This window comes from Pyxicephalus adspersus, chromosome 12, assembly GCF_032062135.1.
Source record: "Pyxicephalus adspersus chromosome 12, UCB_Pads_2.0, whole genome shotgun sequence".
Classification (NCBI taxonomy): Eukaryota; Metazoa; Chordata; class Amphibia; order Anura; family Pyxicephalidae; genus Pyxicephalus; species Pyxicephalus adspersus.
Window position 1 is genome coordinate 3,451,259 of NC_092869.1, and position 7,428 is coordinate 3,458,686.

The window sequence follows — 7,428 nt, forward strand, 5'->3', positions numbered from 1 at the left end:
AAAACTGTTTTAAAGGTAATTTAAAACCTGATCTGTGCTGATTTTGGTATTAGGGGTGAAATGTACCCCTTATATCAGGTTATTGGATTAACAGGAATTCTATTTCTACAACGCAACAGGTTGTAACCTAAATAGGAAACAAAAATTGTTTGATGTGGACAATTTTTACCTTGTGGCACACAGAAAATGTTTAATATGGACAGATTTGACCTTTTTAGGGGGCTACAGAAATTGATATGGACAATTTTGACCTTTTTTAGGCACAAAATATTTTGATGAGGACAATTGTGACCTTTTTTGGGTACACAAATTTGTTTGGTATGAACAATTTGACATTTTTTAGGCACAAAAACGATTAATAAAGACAGTTTTGACCTTTTTTTTACTCCAAAGAATTTTGATATAAACAATTTTGACCTTTAATTACAATAATTAAAGAACTGACCATCTGGTATTATTAGAAATATTTTCTCGTTTCTGGACAGAATGGGTCAGAGTGATTCTCAGCTGCCAACCAGTTTTTAAAATTGGTGAAAATGTTATTTTTTTAGTGCTTCATTCAAGATACAAACATATCTTTCAAAGTCATGTGACCTTAATGGGTACTTCAAAGGAGTATTTTACCCCTGTGACTCCATTTTTTCCATAGGTGACTGTAGATTGTAAGCTCTTCGGGTCAGTGGCTGTGCTATTTAATGACTTGGTATATATATTTGGTCACTCCATATGGCTGCTTTATGGTTCCTGTTCAACTGAAGTATTATTAAAAAGTTCTAAATGTTTTTTTTCTGCTCCCAACAGGCACCCGGGCATGCTGCAGACCAATGAATTTCCATGTCAGGGCAGTGACAATGATATAGAAACCCAGCCCGATAAAATGGGGGTGAAAATCAGGTCACACTTGCATCAATTTATCTCTTTATCCATCGCCCCCTGTCAAACCCCCCTAAAATGGAAGGGCGGATCCATCAAGAGGTCATAATAATACCTATAAAAAACCAAAACAAAACCAAACCCAACAAAAAGCTAAAATACCAATACAATCATCAAATAAAAAGTCAAAAATTTTGCTACAAATGGAAGGGTTGGTAGAAGTTAACAATCACGCCAAAACAATCGCTGGAAAGATAATTCGATGGGTAATACAATTGTGGATTGGAAATGGATCCGGAGACATGGGGTCACCAACCATTCCACACCATCAGCGTTGGATCCCATCACCTTGCGCCATTTCAAAATCGCATGACGATTTTATTGCTTTGAAGGTCACGATTAAAAAATTAAAGCAAGGTAATTTAATGAAACAAAACTAAAAATTCGGGTTATTGGTCTTTCGAGCATAGAGATGCAAGACGGAGACCTGAGAAATAGAGATGAGGAACTGCTGATGGTTGTTTACTATGAATGAGGCCGTTACCACCCTAGACAGCGAGGAAACAGATGACTCCGCCATAGAGGTGACAGATGCTGAGAGACCACCGCTAATACAAAATCCATAAACTTTACAGACAATGGGGGAAACTTAACCCTTCCAGGGCTGGGGTGGGAGTGGCAGGAGTGCTGGGGGCTGATTCAATGGAGGATGGGGGGGTAGAAGGAGAGAGAATGGAAAATGAGGAGAGAGAGAAATAGAAAGAATGGGGAGAGCAAAATAGAAGAGAAATACAATGGAAAGAGAGGAAGAAAGAGGAAGTAAAAAGGAGGAGAAAAGTAAGAGAGAGCAAGAAATAAATGGGGAGAGCAAAATAGAAGGGAAATACAATGGAAAGAGGAAGAAGAGGAGGAAGATGAAGAAGAAGAGGAGGAAGATGAAGAAGAAGAGGAGGAAGTACCATAATTAGAGGATGGAAAGCAAAGGAGAACATGAAATAAATGGAGAATGGAATAAGAAGGCAGAAGAAGAAGAAGGAAAAAGGAGAAGGAAAGTAAGAGAGAGCAAGAAAAAAATGGGGAGAGTGAAATAGAAGGGAAATACAATGGAAAGAGGAAGAAGAAGAGGAAGAAGAGGAGGAAGTACCATAATTAGAAGATGGAAAGCAAAGGAGAACATGAAATGGAGAATGGAAATAGGAAGGAAGAAGAAGAGGAAGGAAAAATGAGAAGGAAAGCAAGGGAACAGTGACAGTGAAAAATAAAGGGGAAGAAAAGAGTAAAATGAGGAAGTGGAAATGGGGTAGCAATAGAAAGAGAAAAGGAGAGAGCACAGAGAGGGTGGAAAACAGGGCAACAAGGGAGAAAGCAGAGGAAAAGGAGTGGAAAAGGGGGAGAAAGGCTGAAATAAATGATGAGAAAGAGCAAAAGGAGAGTAAAAAAATGAGGGAGAGCAAGAGAGAAATAAAGAAATGGAGAGAGAGGAAAACAGGAAAAAGAAATAGGGAAAGAGGAAGAAAAAGAGAACAGAAGGGAGCAAAATAGAAAGAAATGCGGAAAGAGAGTAAAGAAAAAGTGCAAACAGTGTGCAGAGTAAGGGTGGAAATGGGGAAGAGCAACAGAGAAATACATGGAGAGAGAGAAGGGGGGGGGTGAAAATGGGGATGAAGTAATAAAGAGTTAGGGGGAATAAAAAGAGAGACAGAGATGAGGAAGAGAGAGGAAAAGGACAAGAAAGAGGAAGGAAAAGAGAGAAAGTGCAAAAAGATTGCCGAAAAGGGGGAGAGTGAGAAATAGTTACAAAAGAAGAAGAAAGATAGAGAGGAAGGAGAAGAAAAGAGAGCGCAAACATGGGGAAAGGAAAAGAGAAATCAGAGGAGAGTTAGAGAACAGGAGTGAGAGAAAGGAGGAGAGCAACATATACAGAGAGAGAGAAAACAGAATAAAGAATAGATAGATGGATGGATACATAATATGGATTTCTAACATTTCAGAACTCTAACTTTGTGGATTTTGCTGAGTAGGACGTTTGTTCCGTAGTAAAGCACTCACCTGCACATGGCAGCGTAAAGTTTGGTGAATCTTTCACGTATCCATGTAAGGAGAATAGGTGCAGCCGCTGGTGGAGGTGACCTTAAAGTTTCATTGGGAATAGGTTGGGTGGGCTGGAAGTTTCATAGCCGGACGGACGGATCCCAGGCGCGGAGAAATCTCTACGTGTAAACAGGACAGACGGCGCAGCCCCCGATCACCGATACACCCATGAGTATAGGCTGCCATATATTTATATATGTGAGAGAGAAGGGAGGCTCCTGATTGGCCGGCTCACCTCCTTCCATCATACATATTAATCAGCTGGGAGGTGAGGCCATTGGCTGACACAATGGGAAAGCCCTTGGGATGCGGGCGGAGGGGAGGGATTGGAGCGGTGATTTTGGCTGTGGGGCAGAGGGATGGAGAGAGGACCGGGACTGGATGGGAGAAGCGGACATCTGTTCCCCATGCATTTTTCATAAAGGGAGGAAAAAAAAAAAAGGAACAGAGAGGAGATGGGAAACGTAAGCCAGGGAGCGTCAATCACAAGCAAATGACAGAATGGATGAGCTGGGGGACATAATAACCCAAAACACTCAATATTGCCCGCCATTTACCCCCCAACGCCATTAATAAACTTTCCTGACGCGTTTTAATGAACTTTTTGCACCTCCAAAAATTAAAATGAAAAAAAAAAGCGAGAGGCCACCCAGGGCGCGTTTCGCTTCGCTCTGCGCATACTTGATGCGAAAATACCGCAGCGATTAGATTTTACCTACCGTGAATGATAAACGGTGCGGCGTATTATTGCGCGTTATTATTTGATGGAGGACGGTGCCGCAGCGCTCCAGTGAATGGAAGTTGGATTGTTCGGAGATGAAAATGAGTTTGTGAATGTTTGATGTTATAAAGTTTTGTTTGGCGTGCGTAGAACGTTTGGGGTCATGTGACTGCGCAGTTTCGGGGTGCAGAGGAGGTAAAGTAGATATAAATCCAAACCTTGGTATTACGCTGGCGGCAAAGTGTCGCCGACGCAATCTGTGTCTTGTAGACTCCGATAGGGTTGCAAGGTGACAACGCTAATACTACAATTGGAAGCCAGTTACGGAGCGTTGTCACCCTGTAAAGGGAAGTTCCTAAACAAGGACATTCTTGGCAGGATCATGTATGGGTTTTTTTTTTTCAATACATCAAGAAGTTATTTTAGTGAAATTTAAAAATACTGAAAATGTTGAGATATACATAAAAACTATATCACCTTATATCACGTCTGACAACGTTTGCTGAATACTTCGGGAGGCAGTTGCAGTTCGGTTAGGTTTTTTTGATTATGGGCCATCAGCCGTCCATCAGAGCGTTTAGCATCGACCAATCGGATGTCTGCAGTGCACATGTGCTAGCTAGCAGGTGATAGAAGGATGACCTCATCAGTCTGCTGCTTCTTCACTGTCCAATCACAGACAGGGAGGCGGGACAAGACCTATTAGTATTGATATTACCAAAATACAATGGGCCTGATTTATTAAAGCTCTCTAAGGCTGGAGAAGCAAAGCTGGGTGATCCAGCAAACCTGGAATGGATTTCCTAAAAGTCATTTGCTATATGTTAGCAAATGTTTTCAATCCTGGACCGGATGATTTCCATGTTTTCTGGATCACCCAGCTTCACTGATGAAAGTGTATCCTCTCCAGCCTTGGAGAGCTTTATTAAATCAGGCCCATTGACCCCAATCGTGCAAAATGTGGGAAGTGTGAGGGGTATAAACCCTGGTATAGAGGCACCCCCCACCCCCACTCACCCGCCTAAAAGAGAACCTGTCTTATTATAGGGACAAAGCTAGAACTAGAATATCAATGTAATGACTGGAACCATGTCAGCTTATTATAAAAGGGTTAAATCTGCCCATCCCCCTTACATTGAGGTCAGAATGGAGAGGTCCCACTAAGGTCTGACCATTCCTGCCCTGTTAGCTGTCTCCTAGCTCCTAAGTATGCATTAGAGTCCTATATACCGAGATTTATTAGGTGGGTGGAATGCAGTCGGATCCCTGTAGATATACACAAGAGCATCAGGTAGGTAGTGCATCGAAGTGAAGGGGCAATCAGCTCCCAACTTCGGAGTAATTCATAGACAGAGGGTAAATATAAATGTTTAATGGATGAGCGTTAAAAGTTAAAAGCTTAGAATAGAAATAGAAATAGGAGTTAAAAGCTTCTTACAGTTCCTGCATGACACTTCCTGTAATAAGGACCAGTCACTGCTGCCCTCTGTCCTTGTGCAGGATGGTTGGTCTTGTCTCCGCCCCCTCCTGTATTTTCTGCAGGCAGCCTGTGGTGGGTGGGACATCTAGGCTCCTCCCACTGCTCTTCTTTCTGCACAGGTTATGTACAGCACAGTGATGGTGTCACTGATACCTGTAACTTGTAAACATAGTCATTGTGTGCAGAGCTGCCTGCAGAAAAATCCAGGGGGCGGAGTCAAGACCAGCCATCCTGTGCAAGGAGACAGAGCAGCAGTGCTTGGTCTTAATATAGGAAGTTTTCATGTGGAGTCTCCCTCTGCAGATCTGAAAAAAAAAATCTATAACGCACATCTAAAAGAATCACAAGAAGCCAATCATGTGCTGGCAAGAAGCAGGCTGATAGGGTGAGAGGGCAAAGTGATAGAGAGATGAGCTCATCGCTATGCTGGTTCTCCTCTCACTGTCCAATCATAGGCTGATTGAGGGTCCAGGTGGGCCTATCTTCAGGAATAAATGGATTGAATGATGCTGGCCATCATTTTGAGGATACCTAGAGGCAGAATGTGGTACTGCAAGGGAAATCTCCCGCCTGAAGGTGAATATTGCAGCAAAAGCTGATTCAGTTTTATTTTGATGTTTTGGGTTGGAGTTCTGCCTGAATGTTAACTGTTGAATCACTGAATGAAACATGTTCCTAGTGATAATTATACACCTGAAGATGCCGCATCTCCGGGGAGGGTTAAAGCACCGCACTCCCAGGGGCCAAGCGGCAATTTTGGCTGATTATGTGTTCGGCTCATACAGGGTTACACGTCAATCAATCTGTTGTGATCGTTCCGCTTGTGTGCGGTGAGTCCGCAGAGAGCTCCCTCTCCATCTGTCACACTTACCTGGATAAAGTCCTAATTAGAAGCCAACTATCGATCGGTTAGACAGCACAAATCACAAAACAACATCTATTTGTCAGATTAAGCTTTAGAAACACCAAGAAACCATGGGCCGGCAGGTGCCTGGGGTGCAAGGGTGATGGGGGCGGCAGAAAGCCTCGAAATGTACAAATTGGGATAAGATTTACCTTAATTTGCTGGAGAAGTGGGGCAGAAGAGTCAAAAGACTTCTTACAGTTCATATTGTTTTATTTTTCTTCTGCAAATCCCTAACGCACGTGTGCTGAATTATTGAATGTCTGCTTTAAGATCATTGGGTGTAAATTTGGGTGAATCAGTGCTTGTGAATGTAGGGTTAGACCTGGGCTGTCCTGGAAGGAATATGGTTCCCTTGTTCTATGACATCATAGATGGAGGCGTGGCTTGTTCTATGACATCATACGTCCTTTAATTAGTACTAGGTAGCTGAAAACAAATGCAATGACTTCCTATGGGGTGAAGGGGACTCTACACAGAACAAGTAAAGGGACCAATCAATGATGAGAATCTTATCGTCCCCCACGAGGGGCAATGGGGGCGATGGGATTGGCAGTTGAGAAACTGATTCTCCCTGAGCAGCCCTGGCACTGCCTGAAGGCTACATTGTATTTAGATGATTTAGGAAAATAGGGATCAGCAAATTATGAGCCCAACCTCCTGATAGCATGTTCCCTGTAAGCAATATTTGCCCAACTAACTACTGACCCCAACTCACCCGGTCTGCTGTTCAGAGCATTAGAGAAAGTTGGCATCATTCAGTATTTATGCCAATTCTATGCACAAAATAAAAGTAACGATCGCTTTTAATGAACACATAACTGTATGAAATTGTGTTTTTCCCTATCTGCTAGAAATTCAACTTTAATGGTGCGTGTGATGCAGGGAAGAGGCGGCAAGCTGCAAAAAGGGGAAAAACAGATGTGTTTAGCCTGTCAGGCAGAAGAAAAGGGGCCACTAAATCATGAAATCTGCATCCAAAGTGAGCGGGTGGGCATGGCATGCCAAGGAGAACCCCTACGGGTGTCAGCTGGCATTGCGGCCCGGGCAGAGAGCTGAAAGGGACCAGGAGTCCTGCGTGTCACCCCGCAAACCGTTTCCGCTCCCATTCCAGAGCTGGCCGGCTGGATGCCCAAAGTGCGGCCCGGAATCAGCTGGGGAGGCAGCTGTGCTATAAGTGTGCCCACCGCTGGAAGAGGGAAGCGCAATACTGACCGCGGGGGGCAAACGACTTACCGACTCTGCCCAGATATCAATGTCGCCCAAAGAGGATGACGGTCTGAAGTATCTATCCATCCCAAACCTATCTATCCACCCATCTATCCAATCATTCATCCATCTATTCATCCCAAACCTATC

At 43.4% G+C, this 7,428-nt stretch overlaps 1 protein-coding gene across 1 annotated transcript in view; it reads right to left on the reverse strand.

The window, feature by feature from the left end:
* The window catches only part of NHLH1 (nescient helix-loop-helix 1), a 12,058-nt gene extending 8,915 nt beyond the window's left edge, over nt 1-3,143 (reverse strand). The window contains exon 1 of the mRNA XM_072428467.1: nt 2,923-3,143. The gene's annotated coding sequence lies outside the window, so the exon portion shown is untranslated. The remainder of the gene's footprint in view (nt 1-2,922) is intronic.
* Between the last annotated feature and the right edge of the window lie 4,285 nt (nt 3,144-7,428).